The following is a 22,500-nucleotide window of genomic DNA, read 5'->3' on the forward strand; positions in this document are numbered from 1 at the left end:
GCAGAGGGTGGGGATACTTAAGTCTGTTAAGTTTTTATTTTTAGCGTTATTATTATTATTATTATTATAGTTACTTCTTGTTATTTATATGAATGGCAGCCTGTCTGTAGACCCACTGGAAAACTCGTGCAATATTTAGTTGTCTTTTGACCGCCTGCTTCACGTCGAACCGGAACCGTGTGCGGACTTCCTCGTCTTACGGGACTTCTTCTCCGACTGGAGTGTTTTTAAATCCCAATCTGCTGCTGTGGTATTTTGAGTGTGAGCGAAAGTTCGAGCCAGTGAAAATTTTGAAAACAACGCCTGGAGACATGTCCGACCTTACAAGGCAAGGTCAGGGCAGTGAGCCGTGACTCCAGTCCACTAGGTGGCAGTCAAGTACCTCAATGCTGGTTTGCCAACTGCTGACCAACTTTTAATAACAAAAAAGTAGAGACTGTAAAGTAAGATATGATTTCATTGTGATATTTTTGCCAACATTAGTACTAATATGATGATACAGCAAATATGAGACAAATACAGTGGTACCAAGGCTTCAGTTTGTTTAATCTGTTTCTAGATGCCAGCTGAAAACCTACGCAGTTTTTACCATCATGTAAATCTAGGCTTTTCCAGACACACAACGTATTTGTTACCTAATTATTGTAGCTGTACATGCACAAAATAATGTGAAATACAAATAAATGATAGTCATGAGCAGAGAGGGAGCAGAGAGCCATTCGTATGTAGTTTTTTTCTTAAATTAAATGTTTCTCGCTTTCTTTATCAAAATGCACTCACAACTTTCTTTGGCCCCACAATGGATTCATAAAATCAGTTTAAAAAAAAAAAGCACAGACTGGGTGACTGGTGTTCTTTGTTTGGGCGTTCTGCGGAATAATATGCAGGCAAATGGACTAGTTTGTCAGGTGCAATGTGTGGCCGTGCAACAACTGACACCTGGGCACAATTTTTATCGTGGGACGTATGAAAACCGAGGTACCACTGTATGTATTTCTTAAAAAACCTAATGCTTGTGTACTTTTAACATGTTGAAATGTTTAAGCAGACTTGTGTGCTTGCAATTTTCTCTATGATTTTCTTAGCTTATAACAGCTGGCAAAGTAAAAAAAAAAAAACAACACTTTTCCTGAAAGCACACATTATGATCAAAACATTGCGTTTGTATTTGATATTTAAACCCACAAATAAAAATGACTGAAACATTACTGCCAGATCATCAACATTGCACATACAAGTACAGAGAAATAACATGAATTTACAGTGCTTCAAAATACACTCATTAAGTACTTTGCCAATAAAGTTGGTACTTGCTTGATTAATAAAATATCTTCAAAGTATCTCAGCAATCTTTGAAAATCCCTCCACCCCTCCGACCCATTTTGTTGTCTGCTTCCAGCAACAAGGCAGCAACAATTGCAGTCTTCATAGTGCACTAAAACACAATTATTTCTGCTCTTTGTCATTAGACACATCGGAGAAGGCATTGATTGTACTCACAAGCATTAATGACGGCAGCTCTGTGAAAACTACTGACTTTGTTGCGGAAGGCAATAAACACTCCATGTTGCTTCCCCGTGGCAACTCTCAAACTAATAACTTCAGTCAAACACGTCCAATGTTGGAATATTTGTTGTGTATCTGTCGGATGGGCCTCGGCTTGTGTTACTGTTTTAGCAGTTTCTTCCCACACCTGCGTTATTGTTGTGTTTATTTATTATTTGATAGGTCACACTACATGTTAAATGCTTTTTTTTTTTTTTGGGAAACAGAATTCAGCATGGTGGAGTTTCTTTTTTCTAATAAATGCATTTTGGAACATTCTCTCTGAAACGCTCAGTTATTGATTCAAGTTCAAATCCTGTACAACCGGGATATTTATCTAAATGGCTCTGGGGGCCACATATACAGAAAGCTAAGGACTGCAACAGTGGACATTAATTTTTGGTCTATTTATTTTTTCAAAGTTACAGGACTGTCTGGTGTTTTTAAGGATATGTTTTTTTTAACTGAACTTGCAGCATGCCACCAGTTGAAAAGCCCAAATGATGAAATAGAGGACCTAAAATGGAACCTTGAGGAACACCTTTGGTATAATAAGGGCCAGACCGATTAAACAATATCAACATATATCGCAATAGACACATAACCGATATAAACTGAAATTGCGTTCGATAAAATATTCAATGTATATTTATATTTTTTGTTCAGAAGACACCAGAAATAAAGACGCATGATTGGTTGCAAGAAGTCACTGGGAACAGGAAGTGTCACTGAGCAATGACACTAACAGGCCAATCAGGTAACAGTATCAACTAACATGTTTGGTTGCGTTGTCTTTCTGTCTCGCTGTGGATTCTCCGCATGGAATGAGAAGAGAAACTGGGATAAATATTACCGTATTTTTCTGACTATAAGTCGCTGTTTTTTTTCATAGTTTCATAGTGCGACTTATACTCAGGAGCGACTTATGTGTGAAATTATTAACACATTACCGTGAAATATCAAATAATATTATTTAGCTCATTCACGTAATAGACTATACATATAAGATTTCCTGGGGTTTAGCGATTAGGAGTGACAGATTGTTTGGTAAACGTATGGCATGTTCTATATGTTATAGTTATTTGAATGACTTATCATAATATGTTACGTTAACATACCAGGCACCTTCTCAGTTGGTTATTTATGCGTCATAGCGTACACTTATTCAGCCTGTTCACTATTCTTTATTTATTTTAAATTGCCTTTCAAATGTCTATTCTTGGTGTTGGGTTTTATCAATTAAATTTCCCCCAAAAATGTGACTTATACTCCAGTGCGACTTATATGCATTTTTTTCCTTCTTTATCATGCATTTTTCGGCAGGTGCGACTTATACTCAGAAAAATACAGTGACTCAATAGAATTTTATCTTTAGTTTTGTTGGTTTTAATGCAGACAGTGCTGCAAAACTTCCAATGTGTCGGTTTAATGAGTAGCTTCCCAAATTGCTCTGTAAAGTGTACAATAGCTTATACACTACCAGACCTGGGCAAATTAAGGCCCGGGGGCCAAATCTGGCCCGTCGGACATTCCCAAATCCTTTTATTTTAGAGCTTTAAGATGGAAAGAGTAGCTGCCCTTATGATGTGCAGTGATGTTTTCTAATGACCGTAAGTCTTCAACTATACAAAGTATTTCAATGGTTGGAATCTGTGCTTATGCATTATATACTAGTTAATATGGTAATCTAATTAGTTACTAAGGTAATCTAAGTCACAGCAGCTCAGACGAGGCACCAAGCGGTGTGGGTGTGGAAATGCTGGTGTCAGAGAGACACGGAAGGAGATTTTTACAACAAAGTACTAAAGCTTAGTGATGTATCACATATATCAAATTGTAGGTGAGTTTTTTATACCCTGCGCATTCATATTTTGTTGTTTTTGTTGCGTTTCGCTTGATTGTAAGATTTGTCGATGGAGAGGGGGTGTGGCATTCATATGTTGTCAATATTCAGTGTTTTATCGATCATAGTTAATATTGTAAATCCCACATTCTTCATTTTCATGTACATTCTTTGTGTCTCATTCAGTAAAAAAATGTAAAACTACATAACGTTTTTAGCTTTCAATCAGACATTTTTGTGCGGTTTTATATTAGTGTTCCTAAATATAGATATGCCGGCCACGGGACATATTTTTTTCTGTAAATTTGACCCCCTAGGCAAAATAATTGCCCAGGCCTGCACTACTGCTACCGAGTGTCTCGAAACTGCAACTACCTTCAAATTTAAAGCACATTTTTTGAACACCAGGCTACCTGACACCTTCTCCTCTGATAAATAGCACCCATGATAAGTTGGAATTTGTATTACTATATTTATTGGCAGGCTTAAATAAGTCATAAAAAATATCAATTATCAATATCGATCAATATAAAAAACGTATATCCTGATACAGTTTCCAGCCATATTGCCCAACCCCGAGTATAACTAAAGGTGAACAAATAACTACTGGCAACATCCGAAGTGAACAACAACCACCAACAACCAAATGCAACTGCCAAAAAAAGAGAGGACTTAAAGGGGAACTGTATTTTTAGGGAAGTTTTCCTATCGTCCACAATCCTTATGAGAGACAAGACAAAAGGTTTTTGGTTTTTTTTTTGCTTTCTAAAATATAAAAATCGGCTCATTTTGGTAGCTAGCAATGCAACTAATGGGAGCAATCAAGTCTATCTCGAAATCACTTTAAAAATACATTCAAAAACCGTCAGCAATACTTCATCTACGTTCTGTAACCTGTATAATAACCGAGCTATAGTGACATTGTTATTGTAACACTGGGGAACTATTTTTCTAATCGTAGTAACACATCGCCATTGATTGATTGATTGAGACTTTCATTAGTAGATTGCACAGTACAGTACATATTCCTTACAATTGACCACTAAATGGTAACACCCCAATAAGTTTTTCAACTTGTTTAAGTCGGGGTCCACGTAAGCTCACTTCTATCGAAAATAAAATAGTCTGTCTGCGTTGGCTCTAGGGTTGGAAAGTATACCGGTATTAGATAGTACCGCGATACTAATAAATCATAGTCAGTACTATACTGCCTCTGAAAGGTACCGGTCCACTGCCCCCGTCGTCCTAACGTGGTGTTATTGCTGGTTTCCGAGCATGTTCGGCAGCGCACAATCAAAGAGTACTTACAAGCAGACAGTGTGTAGACAGAAAAGGGAGAACGGACGCATTTTGGGTTAAAAACTAACGATAAAGGTGAAGGTATAACACTCAAACGCCCACCGGAAGAGGTGTTTTAAGACATGGCTAGCTAGCTAGCGGCTAAAGTCCAGTCCGAGTCTGCAGTGTTGTAGCTACTTCTATATCACTAATCCTTGCCTCCATGGTGACAAATAAAGTAAGTTTCTTACAAGTATCATCGCTGCAGGACGAGGAATAGCTAAACATGCTTCACTACACACCGTAGCTCACCGGCGTCACAATGTAAATAAACACCATTGGTGGATCTACACCTGACATCCACTGTAAAAATACCAAGTACAGTAGCGTATCTAGTCGATACTACTATGATTACATCGATATTTTTTGGCATCACAACATCTTCTTTCGTCTTTTTAAAATGTACATTATGTTTATAAACTCAGGAACTATGTCCCTGGACAAATGAGGACTGTGAATATGACCAATGTATGATCCTGTAACGCCTTGGTATCGAATTGATACCCAAATGTGTGGTATCATTCAAAACTAATGTAAAGTATCAAACAACAGAAGAATAAGTGAATACATTTGAACAGAAGTGTAGATAGAACATGTTAAAAGAGAAAGTAAGCAGATATTAACCCTAAATGAACAAGTAGATTAATAATTCATTTTCTACCACTTGTCCTTAATAATGTTGACAAAACAATACGAGTATAAATGACACAATGTTACTGCATATGTCAGCAGACTAATTAGGAGCCTTTGTTTGTTTACTTACTACTAAAAGACAAGTTGTCTTGTATGTTCATTATTTTATTTAAGGACTTAACTGCAATAAGAAACATATGTTTAATGTACCCTAAGATGTTTGGTTAAAAATAAAGCCAAAAATTAAATTTTTTGTGGTATCAAAATAATTTTGGTACCAGTACCATAACAATATCACTCACACTTGGTTAATTTTCAGGTCGTGACATGTAAATGGAGTATTGTTGTCGCTTTTTGGATGTTTTTCGAGAGAGTATAATGAGCGCAACAGAGAACCCGCCATCTGTTGACTCAATCGTTAGCTTTTTATTTACGGTTTAGAATGCATAACAAAAAGCCGAGCATATGTGTTCTTGTCTTCCAAAAGGATTGTGAATGATAAACAGCACATCTCTTTCCAAATTCTGCGTATTTCCAGTATGACCGATCCAGAGGTGGGCAGTAACGTGCTGCATTTACTCAGTTACATCTACTTGAGTAACTTTTGGGATAAATTGTACTTCTTAGAGTAGTTTTAATGCAACATACTTTTACTTGAGTATATTTATAGAGAAGAAACGCTCCTTTTATCTTCATTTAGCTCGCTACTGATTTTTAATCGATCTGTTAATGCACGCTTTATTTGTTTTGGTTTGTCAGACAGACCTTCAAAGTAGGATCTACTCATGCCTGTGTTTCACCAATCAAATGCAGTCACTGGTGACGTTTGACTCAGTTTCACCAATCAAATCACATGATTAACTGCACATTTTATTATTATTTTTTTTATAAACCTTTATTTATGAATTTCAACATTTACAAACAGTTGAAAATAATAAAGTATGTACAAAAAGTACAAAAACCGTACAAAACAGCGCCAGGGGGTCGTAAATTCAAAGTAACTAAAATAGAATGCAAAATATATATATATGTAAAATAAACAAAAGTGCAAAGCAAAAGGCTCACTCAATCTCAGTAAATAACTTACATTTGGAACACAGCATCATCATTTTCACAGCTTTTTGGTTGTTAGAGGTAGAATGTTTCAATGTAGAGTTCTAAAAGGCACAAAAAACAGGTCAGGTATTGAGAAACTTACGTTTATGAATATAAAACTTAGCCAATAGTATAATGAGTTTGCAAAGGTAAAATTCACTTTCAAATTTTTTTTTCAACACAGTGTAAAACAAAATATATATTATTTAATATATGTTGTTTTATTTGCTTAAGAGATATTCCTGGTTCTGAATTTGTTCATTGCTATTTTTATGTTTTTGTGGATTACTTGTTGCCGTCATTAAACGAACAGGTTACTCATCAGTTAATCAGTACTTCCGTAGTTTTTTCACAACATACTTTTACTCAAGTAAATATTTGGGTAATAAATCTCTAAAGTTACAGTACATCATACTTGAGTACAATTTCTGGCTACCCTACCCACCTCTGGACTGATCTAATAATATGGTCAGAGTGCAGAAGTGTTACTACACTGACGTCAATCTCCGAAAACAGTCAAAGGTGTTGGGAGCAGAATATTTGAAATGGCTGACTGAATTTGTGGCATTTTGTGATGTTTAGACAGTATTTGCACATACTTTGTGGATTGTAAATACAATTGGATAAGGTTTAATAAATACTATTAAACACAGTTAAGCTTAAAAAGTGGGCAGCACGGTGGTACAGGGGTTAGTGCATGTACCTCACAATACGAAGTCCTGAGTTCAAACCCGGGCTCGGGATCTTTCTATGTGGAGTTTGCATGTCCTCATGGTGACTGCGTGGGTTCTCTCCGGGTACTCCGGCTTCTTCCCACTTCCAAAGACATGCACCTGGGGATAGGTTGATTGGCAACACTAAATTGGCCCTTTGATTGATTGATTGAAACTTTTATTAGTAGATTGCACAGTTCAGTACATATTCCGTACAATTGACCACTAAATGGTAACACCCGAATAAGTTTTTCGACTTGTTTAAGTCGGGGTCCACGTTAATCAATTCATGGTAATAGTGTGTGAATGGCTGTCTATCTGTGTTTGCCCTGCGATGAGGTGGTGACTTGTCCAGGGTGTACACCGTCTTCCACCCAATTGCAGCTGAGATAGGGTCCAGCACCCCCCGCGATCCCAAAAAGGGACAAACGGTAGAAAATGGATGGATAGATGTAAGCTTAAAAAGTCAACTTGTTTTTTTCAATCTACTGCTACTATAATTCTGGTGGGTGATATAATAAACTGTGTCCACCAGGTGGCACTACCGATTTAGATTTCTTGGCCCTTTGAGTCCATTTATCATCCTTCACTATTTGACTTTTGTCAGGGGAAGAACCCATGACACAATCTTACAATCGTACACTGTCCACTGTCTGATTTATAGATAGCGCCAGAACATACTCCAGTGAAACCCTTCTCTGAATACTGACACAGTGTTTATCATCAGGCTGTATGAGAAGTGCGATGAAAGTAGTGCTGATAGTTTTTTCCACACCCCCGCGACCCCAAAAAGGGACAAACGGTAGAAAATGGATGGATAGATGTAAGCTTAAAAAGTCAACTTGTTTTTTTCAATCTACTGCTACTATAATTCTGGTGGGTGATACAATAAACTGTGTCCACCAGGTGGCACTACCGATTTAGATTTCTTGGCCCTTTGAGTCCATTTATCATCCTTCACTATTTGACTTTTGTCAGGGGAAGAACCCATGACACAATCTTACAATCGTACACTGTCCACTGTCTGATTTATAGATAGCGCCAGAACATACTCCAGTGAAACCCTTCTCTGAATACTGACACAGTGTTTATCATCAGGCTGTATGAGAAGTGCGATGAAAGTAGTGCTGATAGTTTTTTTCACATTTGGTGGCCTTTCAAAGACACAAAGGATATTAATATGACAGCAACACGCTGCAGAGGAGATATGATCTCGGGGAGGGGGACGTCATCGTGTGACCTTGTTCATCGCTCGTCGTCCTTAATGTATGCAGCAGAGCAGCCTCCTCATCCGTCTCACAGCAGGACCCCTCAAAGTGCCCCCAAGTCACTCTCATAACACTGCAGCCGAGACAACACACACTATACAATGCAACCGGACGCCATGATCACGGAACCTATACCACAATTATAGTTCGGTTCATTTTGGGTACACTAGAGCACAGGGTCTTAATTATTTTCTATCATTTCTTCACATTGAAATAAAGTGAACAAAAGGAGACATGTCAACCACCATTTATACTGTATAGGACTTGTCAACATTGTTATCCAGTTTTGTAGGGCAACTTTTTTCAACATATACCATATTTTCCGGACATTAGGATGCACCGGGTTATAAATTGCATCCATCCATCCATCCATCCATCTTCTCCCGCTTATGCGAGGTCAGGTCGAGGGGACAGCAGCCTAAGCAGGGAAGTCCAGACTTCCCTCTCCCCAGCCACTTTGTCCAGCTCCTCGCGGGTAATCCCAAAGCGTTCCCAGGCCAGCCGGGAGACATAGTCTTCCCAACGTGTCCTGGGTCTTCCCCGTGGCCTCCTACCGGTCGGACGTGCCCGAGACACCTTCCTAGGGAGGCGTACAGGTGGCATCCTGATCAGATGCCCAAACCACCTCATCTGGCTCCTCTTGATATGGAGAAGCAGCGGCTTTACTTTGAGATTCTCACCCTATCTCTAAGGGAGAGCCCCGCCACACGGCGGAGGAAACTCATTTCGGCCGCTTGTACCCGTGATCTTATCCTTTCGGTCATGACCCAAAGCTCATGACCATAGGTGAGGATGGGAATGTAGCTCGACCGGTAAAATGAGAGCTTTGCCTTCCGGCTCAGCTCCTTCTTCACCATAACGGATCAATACAGCGTCCGCATTACTGAAGACGCCGCACAGATCCGCCTGTCGATCTCACCATCCACTCTTCCCTCACTCGTGAACAAGACTCTGAGGTACTTGAACTCCTCAAGTTATAAGGCGCACTGCCGACCAATGGTCTATTTTTTATCTTTTTTCATATATAAGGCACACAGGATTATAAGGAGCATTAAAAGGAGTCATATTATAATTTTTTAAAAAATGTAAAATACTTTCTTGTGGTCTACATCAGTGGTCCCCAACCACCGGGCCGCAGAAAAATTTTCTTTAAAAAAAAAAAAACTTTTTATTTTTTTTTTTATTAAATCAACATAAAAAACACAATATACACTTACAATTAGTGCACCAACCACAAAAACCTCCCTTTTTCATGACAAAAACGTCCCTTTTTCATGACAAAGAAAAAAAAAAAAAAAAAAAAACGGACCCCCCCACGCTGCGGGACAAATTATTAAGCGTTGACCGGTCCGCGGATAAAAAAAAAAAGGTTGGGGACCACTGGTCTACATAACATGTAATGGTGGTTCTTTGGTCAAAATATTGCATGGATTATGTTTTACAGATCATCTTCAAACCGCTTCCTGACAGTCACTTCCGGATGCGGCCTCTTATTTACGTGGCTCACCTTCAACAGTGTCTTCTCCCCGTCATCTTTGTTGTAGCGGTGTAGCGTGCAAGCACGAGAGTGGAAGAAGTGTCAAAAGATGAAGCTAACTTTTTAAAGGCCTACTGAAAGCCACTACTAGCGACCACGTAGTCTGATAGTTTATATATCAGTGATGAAATATTAACATTGCAACACATGCCAATACGGCCTCTTTACTTTACTAAGTTGCAATTTTAAATTTCCCGCAAAGTGTCGCGTTGAAAACATCGCGGTATGATATCTCGTATGATGACATGTGCGTTTGACGTCACCGGTTGTAGCGGACATTTTTTTCCAACCCGACCCTAGCTATAAGTAGTCTGCTTTAATCACATAATTACACAGTATTCTTGACATCTGTGTTGCTGAATCTTTTGAAATTTCTTCAGTTAATAATGGAGAAGTCAAAGTAGAAAGACGTAGGTGGGAAGCGGTGTATTGCGGCTGCCTTTAGCAACACAAACACGGCCGGTGTTTCCTTTTTTAAAATTCCCGAAAATGAAGCTATACTATGGAACAGAGCGGTCAAGCGAAAATGGTTCCCGACCACATGTCAACCGGCAGGTTTCGTTGAGAAAATTGTGGTAATAAGTGGGCTCTTACCGTAGACATGAGCGGAGCTTGCGTCCTCCTGCAGCTGCACACTATTACCTCCTCCCACCGGAGACACTGGCGGTCACCACACCCGTGGCCACACCCCTCCGACTTTCAGGTACCATATAATCTCATTAAAACACTAGTAACACAATAAGCAGATAAGGGAATTATCCAAGTAAATGTGTCTAATAACATCTGAATCGCTCTCACTGCCCTCGCCTTTTTTTTTCTTTTTCTAGTCCTTCACTCTCACTATCCTTATCCACGAATCTTTCATCCTCGCTCAAATAATGGGGAAATTGTAGCTTTCTCGCTCCGAATCGCTCTAGCTGCTGGTTGCTATGATTGTAAACAATGTGAGGATGTGAGGAGCTCCACAACCCGTGACGTCACGCGCACATTGTCTGCTACTTCCGGTAAAGGCAAGGCTTTTTTATGAGCTACCAAAAGTTGCAAACTTTATCGTGGATGTTCTCTACTAAATCCTTTCAGCATAAATATGGCAATATCGCGAAATGATCAAGTATGACACAGAATGGACCTGCTATCCCCGTTTAAATTGAAAATCTCATTTCAGTAGGCCTTTAATGACATTCAGACTTTACTTCAATTTAATAACGGAGCATCATCTCCTCATCCGAAAACCACACCGGAAATGTGTCCCGTGAAAAAACGCCTGTACAGAACTCTAATAAATAAAGTTCCTTGGGTGAATAAAGTAAACCCAATACATCGGCATGTTTTAGCGCTTTCATGGCGAGTTTACTGACAGATATAAGTAGATATAAGAACTTTACACAACAAACGCGGACGCGTGCAATTTTTCAGGATTTAAGCAGATCCCAAATACAGATCAGGAGGTACCAGAAGGTAAAAAAAGTTTATTTTGCATAATATTTTGAAACAAAACGCCAGATATGTTTTGATTGAAACTTTTATTAGTAGATTGCACAGTTCAGTACGTATTCCGTACAATTGACCACTAACTGGTAACACCCGAATAAAATAAATGATAAATGGGTTGTACTTGTATAGCACTTTTCTACCTTCAAGGTACTCAAAGCGCTTTGACACTACTTCCACATTTACCCATTCACACACACATTCACACACTGATGGAGGGAGCTGCCATGCAAGGCGCTAACCAGCACCCATCAGGAGCAAGGGTGAAGTGTCTTGCTCAGGACACAACAGACGTGACAAGGTTGTTACTAGGTGGAGAATGAACCAGGGACCCTCGTGTTGCGCATGGCCACTCTCCCTCTGCACCACACCGTCCCGAATAAGTTCTTCAACTCGTTTAAGTCGGGGTCCACGTAAATCAATTCATGGTGTCTTACCTTATACACAAAAAAAACCCGCTGAACACCAGCCTGGCATCTTTGTTTTCTACCTGTCAACTGTCAGTGTAGGCCAGGGGTCACCAACGCGGTGCCCGCGGGCACCAAGTAGCCCGTAAGGACCAGATGAGTCGCCCGCTGGTCTGTTCTAAAAATATCTCAAATAGCAGCACTTACCAGTGAGCTGCCTCTATTTTTTCAATTGTATTTATTTACTAGCAAAGTGGTCTCGCTTTGCTCGACATTTTTAATTCTAAGAGAGACAAAACTCAAATAGAATTTGAAAATCCAAGAAAATATTTTAAAGACTTGTTCTTGTTTAAATGAATTCATTAATTTTTTTACTTTGCTTCTTATAACTTTCAGAAAGACAATTTTAGAGGAAAAATACAACCTTAAAAATGATTTTAGGATTTTTAAACACATACCTTTTAAATTAGTTCCTCTTCTTTCCTGACAATTTAAATCAATGTTCAAATATATATATATATATATATATATACATATTTATTTATTTATTTATTTATTTATTTTTTTACTGTAAAGAATAATAAATACACTTTAATTGAATTCTTCATTTTAGTTTGTTTTTTCGACAAAGAATATTTCTGAAATATTTCTTCAAACTTAATATAATAAAAATTCCCAAAAATATTAAAATCTGTAGAATCAAATTTAAATCTTTTTTCAAAGTCTTGAATTTCTTTTGTTCTGGAAAATCTAGAAGAAATAATGATTTGTCTTTGATAGAAATATAGCTTGGTACATTTTGTTATATATTATAACAAAGTGCTGCGATGAGGTGGCGACTTGTCCAGGGTGTACCCTGCCTTCCGCCCGATTGTAGCTGAGATAGGCGCCAGCGCCCCCCGCGACCCCGAAAGGGAATAAGCGGTAGAAAATGGATGGATGGATATAACAAAGTGCAGATTGGATTTCAACCTATTTAAAACAAGTGAACATTCTAAAATTAATCTTAACCTAGAAAAATTACTAATCATGTTCCATAATTTCTTTTCTAAATTTTTTCCAAAAAGAGTCAAATTAGCTGTTTTTTCTCTTCATATTTTTCGGTTGAATTTTGAATTTTAAAGAGTGGAAATTAAAGATTAACTGTGTTTCAAAATTTAATTTGAATTTTTTCGTGTTTCCTCCTCTTTTAAACCGTTCAATTAAGTGCTTTTTTCATCGTTTATTCTCTACAAAAAACCTTCCGTAAAAGGAAAAAAAATGTACGACGGAATGACAGACAGAAGTACCAATTTTATTTTTACATACATATATATACACATATACATATACATATATATATATATATATATATATATATATTAAAAATAAATTCAGCAAATTGGCTATTTCTGGCAATTTATTAAACAGCAACCAAGAAGTAGCTCTTGGTTTCAAAAAGGTTGGTGACCCCTGCTGTAGGCTGCTCGCCGGCTCATCGTCACCACTTCAAGATGGCGGTCCAATTTCTCGCGTCACAGCAGCCAATGCTGCGTCTACGTATTAAGAGGTCTATGGTAATATTGGCCACTAGGCGAGACCAAACCAATCAGAGCGCGCTGTTCAGTATCGTGACCGCTGATTGGCTTAGCATCAGGAAGTATCACTCTTTTGAAATAAGAGTATAAAGGTGACAGGGGACTCAAATCCACTTTATTTATAAAGAAGGCTGTTATTTCGAGTCTAGAATGTACTCATAATGTTGACAAATGTATTTAAAAGGTTTTTCCTGCTCTTGCTATGATTATAGTCGATGTATGACAAATCATTCATGCACAGCTGACTTAATCACAATTAACGAGGACTTAGTAATACTTCGAGTAACATTAGTTAAAATCGGTAAGCCTTTCTTAATTTAAAAAAAGGGTTGAATTCAACATTTAATTAAAATGTTAAGTTTTAGCAAAATTAACTTATAAAAGTGAAAGTACTTACTGGCATTCAGGTGACTTCCTCATTAGAACGAAGAAGGTATGCTAACAGTTAGCATGTCCGTATTGAAGACCAGTTTGCTCACGGTGTCCTCCTGACGTCGTTTTCTTGGTCTGCCGTCGTCTGTTTTATCGTCACTGTTCTTGTTAGTAAACAAATACATGAGTAAATAAGTCAACAAACGACGACAAATTATCCTTCTCCGGCCACTTGAACCTTTTTTAAATCTTTACCAGCTGGCACTAACCACTGACCAATTGTAGGAGCCAGCAAAGTCACGTGACTTGAGATGCTGCTTTGAAGGACACTGGGAAATGTTGGATTTCAGAACAATATTTACAAACAGCTGGCAAGCGGTAGAAATGAATGGATGGATGGATGGATGATTCTGTCCACAGACAGATCATGAAAGTGAGTAAACAGTTAAAAGACGACTTTGCACAGCAAAAAATTTATTTTTTATTAACAATGAAAGCACACTTAATTGTGCTACAGTTAAAGGCCTACTGAAATGAGATGTTCTTATTTAAACGGGGATAGCAGGTCCATTCTATGTGTCATACTTGATCATTTCGCGATATTGCCATATTTTTGCTGAAAGGATTTAGTAGAGAACATCCACGATAAAGTTCGCAACTTTTGGTTGCTAATAAAAAAGCCTCGCCTGTACCGGAAGTAGCAGACGATGTGCGCGTGACGTCACGGTTAAGGAAGCTCCTCACATCCGAACATTGTTTACCATCATGGCCACCAGCAACTAGAACCATTCGGACGGAGAAAGCGACAATTTCACCGTTAATTTGAGCGAGGATGAAAGATTCGTGGATGAGGAAAGTGAGAGTGAAGGACTAGAAAAAAAAAACAAAAATTAAACGGCAGAGCGATTCAGATGTTATTAGACAAATTTACTAGGATAATTCTGGAAAATCCCATAACTGCTTATTGTGTTACTAGTGTTTTAGTGAGATTATATGGTCGTACCTGTACAACCTGAAGGTCGGAGGGGTGTGGCCACGGCCGGTTTCTCAGAGGGAAGCCACGTTTCTCGACGAGGCGATGGCAGCCGATGCTTCCTCCACGTTGGAAGCATCCGACGGTCGGAGGCGGCCGGTGGGAGGAGGCAAGAGAGTGCGCAGCCGCCTCTTTGACAGGTGCAGGAGGAACGACGCAAGCTCTCCGCTCACGTCTACGGTAAGAGCCGACTTATTACCACCATTTTCTCACCGAAACCTGCCGGTTGACATGTGGTAGGGAACCATGTTCGCTTGACCGCTCTGTTCCATAATAAAGCTTCACCGTCATCTTTCGGGAATGTAAACAAGCAAACACCGGTTGTGTTTGTGTTGCTAAAGGCGGCCGCAATACACCGCTTCCCACCTACATCTTTCTTCTTTGATGTCTCCATTAGTAATAGAACAAATTGTAAAAGATTCAGCAACACAGATGTCCAGAATATGCGATGAAAAGAGACGACTTATAGCTGTGAACGGTGGTGGACCAAAATGTCCCCTACAATGCGTGACGTCACGTGCACGCCTCATCATACCGCGACGTTTTAGCATGGTACTTCCACGCGAAATTTTAAATTGCAATTTAGTAAACTAAAAAGGCCGTATTGGCATGTGTTGCAATGTTAATATTTCATCATTGATATATAAACTATCAGACTGCGTGGTCGCTAGTAGTGGCTTTCAGTAGGCCTTTAACTATCAGGGGATGTGTTGCAGTCTACTCGTTACACTTAAGTACTCTTAAATGAAAGGCAAGAGAAATAACTGCTGTTCATTAGGGTTTTATTTTTGGAGGCAAATCAATGAATATATGTACTTTATACAGTATATGAGGAGCACGTATCTACAGTTTCATAATGTAAACAATCTCTGAAGAGAAATGTATTCAGTTTAAAAAGAAGCCATATAAGTCTTCTGTTTTAAACTATTTACATGGATCAAAATATAATTTATAACATCAGGTACTTCCGTTTCTATGAAACTAGATTTGAACATTTCAAAAATACTGAAATGCCTTTTTTTTTTGTTGTTTTTTTTAATGTCTCCACATTCTCAAGACATGAAAAATCACACGAAAGCAAAGAAAGAAAAAAAAAACACCTTTAAAAGACATCCAAACTAAGTGGCGCATAAATAAAAAAGAAAAAGAAAAGCAACCGATGTAAAAATATAAAATCTCACTACAAGTATTTTTCTCGTTTGTGTTTTAACAAAAACTATGTCAAAAAAAATAAAAACAAAAGAATCACGTGAGTTTGATAGTCATTAGATGTGAAAACACAACCGACATTTGCCCTTTTAAGTGTTTTTGTTCCGCTCACGTTGATTCGTAATTGCCTACCAAGTGCTCCTTTGACATCTTTAAAGTTTTTTTTGTGTGTTCAAATGTTGAAAAGTGACAAGAAAATAGTACAAAAACAGAAATCAAAGTTTTAGCGGGCCGTGGCGCGCCAACACAAAACAACAAAGCCGCCATCTTGATTTTTCTTTCTTTTTTGTCTTTTTTGGTCAACTTGCCTGTCAAGTTTTTGTGGTTTTCTGACACCTCCCCCCCACCACACACTTTTCCCAACTGAAGAGTGGAAAGTATTGCATCCTGGCGAGGGTCTTTTCCCTTTGGAAGTGGTGATTAGTATCATTATATTTATTATTATTATTATTATTTGGATTCATTGCCCCGAAGCGTGCCAGGAGCTCGCCCTGGTGGACAGTGCTATTATTACACTGAAACACGTGACACTGAGGAAAATGGTCAAACATCAACATTTTCTATAAGAAAGTATATAATCATCTAGATATCTACACAAACACACAAATATATATATATTCATATATATATGTATATAGCTTTTATAATATGGCTATTGAAAAAAGTTAGAATTACTACGTGGAATAAACCACATTGGATTGGAGAGCTGTTAAAGAGTAATAGCTAAAGTGGCAGCTGTGTCATCCCTCCTATTGGTTTTAAGGCTTGCCATGTTGGACGTCCGCCCTCCGAGCCGGAGACGCTGCAGGAAATCCCAGCACGCATTTTTCATATTTTTAATATACCTTATATTCTGGACTATAGCCGCTACTTTTTTCCCTACGCTTTGATCCCTGCGGCTAATTTATGGACTTTCCTTCGCCTATGCAAATAGTTTTTAAGACACTGAACAGGTGTTTTATTGTTTGTGCTACAGCGCCATCTTTTGGATGAGCCTGGTGCTGCAGTGGCATTCTGTTTAGCGCTTTCAACCGGAAGTACAATTTCCGTTACGTCTTTTAGTCATCCATAGCATTCATCACTCTAAGGCAGGGGTCACCAACGCAGTGCCCGCGGGCACCAGGTAGCCCGTAAGGTCCAGATGAGTCGCCCGCTGGCCTGTTCTAAAAATAGCTCAAATAGCAGCACTTACCAGTGAGCTGCCTCTATTTTTAAATTTTATTTATTTACTAGCAAGCTGGTCTCGCTTTGCTCTACATTTTTAATTCTAAGAGAGACAAAACTCAAATAGAATTTGAAAATCCAAGAAAATATTTTAAAGACTTGGTCTTCACTTGTTTAAATAATTTCCTTTATTTTTTTACTTTGCTTCTTATAATTTTCAGAAAGACAATTTTAGAAGAAAAATACAACCTTAATAATGATTTTAGGATTTTTAAACACATATTCCTTTTTACCTATTAAATTCCTTCCTCTTCTTTCCCGACAATTTAAATCAATGTTCAGGTATTTTAATTTTTTTTATTGTAAAGAATAATAAATACATTTTAATTAAATTCTTCATTTTAGTTTCTGTTTTTTCGACAAAGAATATTTGTGAAATATTTCTTCAACCTTATTATAATTAAAATAAGATAAAAATATTCTGGCAAATCTAGAAAATCTGTAGAATCAAATTTAAATCATATTTCAAAGTCTTTTGAATTTCTTTTAACATTTTTGTTCTGGAAAATCTAGAAGAAATAATGATTTGTCTTTGTTAGAAATATAGCTTGGTCCAATTTGTTATATATTCTAACAAAGTGCAGATTGGATTTTAATCTATTTAAAAAATGTCATCAAAATTCTAAAATTAATCTTAATCAGGAAAAATTACTAATGATATTCCATAAATAATTTTTTAATTTTTAAAAAAAATATTCGAATTAGCTAGTTTTTCTTTTCATATTTTTCGGTTGAATTTTGAATTTTAAAGAGTCAAAATTGTAGATAAACTATGTTTCAAAATGTAACTTTCATTTTTTTCGTGTTTTCTCCTCGTTTAAACCGTTCAATTGAGTTTTTTTTTCATCATTTATTCTCTACAAAAAACCTTCCGTAAAAGGAACAAAAATGTACGACAGAAATACCCATTTTTTCAATATAAATATTTATTTATTAAAGGTAAATTGAGCAAATTGGCTATTTCTGGCAATTTATTTAAGTATGTATCAAACTGGTAGCCATTCGCATAAATCAGTACCCAAGAAGTAGCTCTTGGTTTCAAAAAGGTTGGTGACCCCTGCTCTAAGGAACGTTTATACGTTTTACAATATCACTAAAACTATTCATACTAGCTAAACCGTCACGTGTGATGTCTGCAGCAGTGTTTACATTTATATTTGTACGTGCTATCGTAATAGCAAGAATGCTAGCACATTTTCGGGTGTCTGTGTTAGTATTATTAACTTACACTTGCATTCTTTTTCTATTAACCTACAAATTCACCAAAACGTCACCGTGGAGTTTTCGCAGCTAGTGGGACCATGACGGTGACTTCTGTTTTGTTCAATCAGACGTTTTGCTGCCTTGCCACAGACACCGTTTTGAAACGATTAAAGTTTAAGTACCAATGATTGCTACACACAAACAAGGCGTGGCGAAATTATCCTCTGCATTTGACCCATCACCCTTGATTACCCCCTAGGAGGTGAGGGGAGCAGTGAGCAGCAGCGGTGGCCGCGCCCGGTAATCATTTTTTGGGTGATTTAACCACAAATTTCAACCCTTGATGCCAAGTGCCCAGCAGGGAGGTAATGGGTGCCATTTTTATACTCTTTGGTATGACTCGGCCGGGGTTTGAACTCAGGGCGGACGCTCTTAACCACCAGGCTACTGAGTAGGTGACATTTACAGAATCTTTCTGTGTAAATAACTCATTGCACAAGGTGTATATCGGCGGCTTTTAGTCAGGTGCGACTAAAATATGGAAAATGGTGTTTTTGTTGTAAGATTTAGTGAGTAGGGCTTATATCGTCCGGAAAATACGACAGTAACAAACTTTTTTTTACAGATTTTTACGTCAGTGGGTCAACCAAGATAGCTTTTCAGGGAATTTTTAGAGGAATTAAAGGGTTTTGTTTACTGAAATAAGTGATGGCAGTTTTTTTTTAAAGTGTTTTTCATGAGTTTTTACGTGGATTTATTCTGGTACATGTTGACGCCTTACGTCATAGTTACCATAGCAACCCAGTACAGAGGGAAGTCGGGTTGAAGCTTCATTATTATTGGTGCCGTGACACAGATTAAAAGTACTTCCTGTGTTGGCGTTTAGGCAAGCTGGGATTTCTGCAGCGTCATCTCGAACGTCGTCAACCTGGCCGCGACTCGCTCCGCCTCCCGCAATCCGTCCGCTGCATGGCGTCACGGCGACGCCAGCTGAGGCGACGTCATGTGTGCAAGATGTTTTTTCTTTCGTTTTTGTTTGTACGTACACGCTTCGGCCGCACCGCATTCTTCCTGTTTCTGTGTGCGGCCCGACTGTACGGCTTTATTTATTCCAGAGCACAGGGGCGTCCATTTGGATTTTGTCAAAAGATGCTAAGCTCACAAAATAGAAAAACCCAAAACCAGTGAAGTTGGCACTTTGTGTAAATGGTAAATAAAAACAGAATACAATGATACGCAAATCCTTTTCAACTTATATTGAATAGACTGCAAAGAGAAGATATTTAATGTTCACACTGAGAAACTTAACTTTTTTGGGGGGAAAAAATAGTTAACTTAGAATGTAATAGCAGCAAAACATTGCTAACAATTTTTACCACTGTAGGACACAACTTCCAGGGTCCAAAAACTATTTGAATTGTGGCCTCGTCAGACCACAGAAAAGTTTCCCACTTTGCATCAGTCCATTTTAGCCGGCAGCGTTTCTGGGTGTTGTTGACAAATGGCTGTTGCCTTGCATATTAGAGATTTAACTCGCACTTACAGATGTAACAACCAACTGTAGTTACTGACAGTGGTTTTCCGAAGTGTTCCTGAGCCCATGTGGCGATATCCTTTACACGCCGTTGTCGCTTTTTGATGCGGCGCCGCCTGAGGGATCGAAGGGTCGTAATATCATCGCTTACGTGCAGTGATTTCTACAGATTTTCGGAACCTTTTTGATGATATTATGGACCCTAGATGGTGAAATCCCTAAATTCCTTTCAATAGTTTGTTGAGAAATGTTGTTCTTAAACTGTTCGACAATTTGCTCAGGCATTTGTTGACAAAGTGGGGACTCTCGTCCCGTTCCTTGCTTGTGAATGACTGAAGCTGCTTCATGGCACCCACCTGTTCCCAATTAGCCTGTTATCTTGAAAAGACAAGATATTTAATGTTCACACTGAGAAACTTAACTTTTTTGGGGGGAAAAAATCATTAACTTAGAATTTAATAGCAGCAAAATATTGCAAATTTTTTTTTACCACTGTAGGACACAACATCCACAGTGTCCAAAAACAATTTGAAATGTGGCCTCATCAGACCTCAGAACACTTTCCCACTTTACATCAGTCCATTTGAGCCGCAGACGTTTCTGGGTGTTGTTGATAAATGGCTGTTGCCTTTCATATTAGAGATTTAACTCGCACTTACAGATATAGCGACCAATTTTAGTTACCCACAGTGGTTTTCTGAAGTGTTCCTGAGCCTGTGTGGTGATATCCTTTACACACCGATGTCGCTTTTTGAAGCGGCGCCGCCTAAGTGATCGAAGGGTTGTAATATCATCGCTTACTTTCAGTGATTTCTACAGATTCTCTGAACCTTTTGATGATATTTCGGACCGTAGATGGTGAAATCCCTTGCAATAGTTGAGAAATGTTGTTTTTAAACTGTTCGACAATTTGCTCACGCATTTTTTGACAAAGTGGGGACCCTCGTCCCGTTCCTTGTTTGTGAATGACTGAAGCTGCTTCATGGCACCCACCTGTTCCCCTGCTTGATGAGCATTCCTCAACTTCTCCAGTCTTTTTTGCCACTTGTGCCAGCTTTTCAGAAACATGTTGCAGGTTTCACAGTCCAAATGAGCTAATATTTGCCAAAAATCACCAAATTTTCCAGTTTGAATGTTAAATATCTTGTCTTTGCAGTCTGTTCAATTGAATATAAGTTAAAAAAGATTTGCAAATCATTGTATTCTGTTTTTATTTACCATTTACACAAAGTGCCAACTTCACTGGTTTTGGGGTTCTGTACTGTACTAGTCAAAAGTTTACAGACACATTCCCATGTTATGTTGGGAATGGACTTTTACGAATATTTTTTTTCCACTTGGACACCCCCGTCGTATTGCATCTCAAATTCTTCAGAACACAGACGGACAACACAATTCAAAACCAAGGAAGGAAATAGAACCTTCTAGCGTGATAGTCCGAAGCGGGGTTTCCCAAAAATTTTGTTTTTTTTTTTGTCGCCTGGGAAAACCGAGCGCTAGAGGGACGAAGTCGATTTCCCTCCCCGCGTTCCCCCGGGAGGCATAGTGCTATGTACACCGAGTATTTCTTTGCAATATGTAAACCAGCACATTCGCTTTCTCTTTCGTACGCTTTTCGGAAACACTGAATAAGGCGCGTTTGTACTTGGTGTGCGTTCCTAATAAAGTCAAAGGAGAGTGATGTAAACATTCAATGTGTGTGTTGATTAGATGGGGAGCCCCGCCCTCCCGGGGGTCCGACGAGTAGACGAAGACACCGAACAGACACCAGGACGCCGACACGGACTTCCGAGGAAGGGGGCGGGGCCCCGCGCCACATGGGAGGAGGACAAGAGCATCAGCGCGCGGATGTGAGGTAGAGATGCTCTGCTGACTCTTTCGCGCCCCGCTGTCGCGGCGCCCCTGACTGGCCGCACCGAGCGATGAGCACCGATGGGGAAAAAAGCGGCGGATTTACATTCTCGATGACAAATACATTCCGATGGGATCGAAAGGAGGGAGGGGTCGGGTGAGGTGGGCGTGGTCTCTCTTTGTCGTACAGGCCGCCGTCGCTCGTCCCCATCGGAGCGCCGCGGGCTGCAGCCTCCGCGGGATGTGCGGTCACATGACCACCGCAGACAGGAAGTGGGAACACGATCCAAAAAAAGTTTCATTTTTAAAATTTTTTTTTTTTTTAGCATACTGTAGTCGCTCGTTGTTTGGCATTCGCTCTCAGCATATTCATTCCTTTCTTTCCTCTGCTTGAAAATGTAAATAACTAGTTGTTGCTATGGTAACTTGGAAAGTGGCAGGAGGGCGCTAAGACGCGATGTTGCGTAATTACTGCCTTATAAGTACAACATTGTGTACTGTAACGTGTAAAATGATGCATATTTCGGAACACAGGTGTCCAACTCCGATCCTTATGTGGACTGCAAAAACCTGGTCATGTGTGCCAATAAAGTATTGTGTCATCTTTTCAAAACTTGATATTATTTG

General features: G+C 38.9%; 3 protein-coding genes across 3 annotated transcripts in view; 1 reads left to right on the forward strand and 2 right to left on the reverse strand.

The window, feature by feature from the left end:
• leprotl1 (leptin receptor overlapping transcript like 1) overlaps positions 1 to 1,824 on the forward strand; it is a 6,533-nt gene extending 4,709 nt beyond the window's left edge. Inside the window, exon 4 of the mRNA XM_061891702.1 lies at positions 1 to 1,824. This exon is cut by the window's left edge and continues 121 nt beyond it. The gene's annotated coding sequence lies outside the window, so the exon portion shown is untranslated.
• The window catches only part of srp72 (signal recognition particle 72), a 51,861-nt gene extending 37,799 nt beyond the window's left edge, over positions 1 to 14,062 (reverse strand). Inside the window, exon 1 of the mRNA XM_061891953.1 lies at positions 13,845 to 14,062. The gene's annotated coding sequence lies outside the window, so the exon portion shown is untranslated. The remainder of the gene's footprint in view (positions 1 to 13,844) is intronic.
• A 1,555-nt stretch (positions 14,063 to 15,617) lies between these two features.
• ppargc1b (peroxisome proliferator-activated receptor gamma, coactivator 1 beta) overlaps positions 15,618 to 22,500 on the reverse strand; it is a 289,635-nt gene continuing 282,752 nt past the window's right edge. Inside the window, exon 12 of the mRNA XM_061892170.1 lies at positions 15,618 to 22,500. This exon is cut by the window's right edge and continues 2,865 nt beyond it. The gene's annotated coding sequence lies outside the window, so the exon portion shown is untranslated.

Source organism: Nerophis ophidion, linkage group LG29 (genome assembly GCF_033978795.1).
Source record: "Nerophis ophidion isolate RoL-2023_Sa linkage group LG29, RoL_Noph_v1.0, whole genome shotgun sequence".
Lineage (NCBI taxonomy): Eukaryota > Metazoa > Chordata > Actinopteri > Syngnathiformes > Syngnathidae > Nerophis > Nerophis ophidion.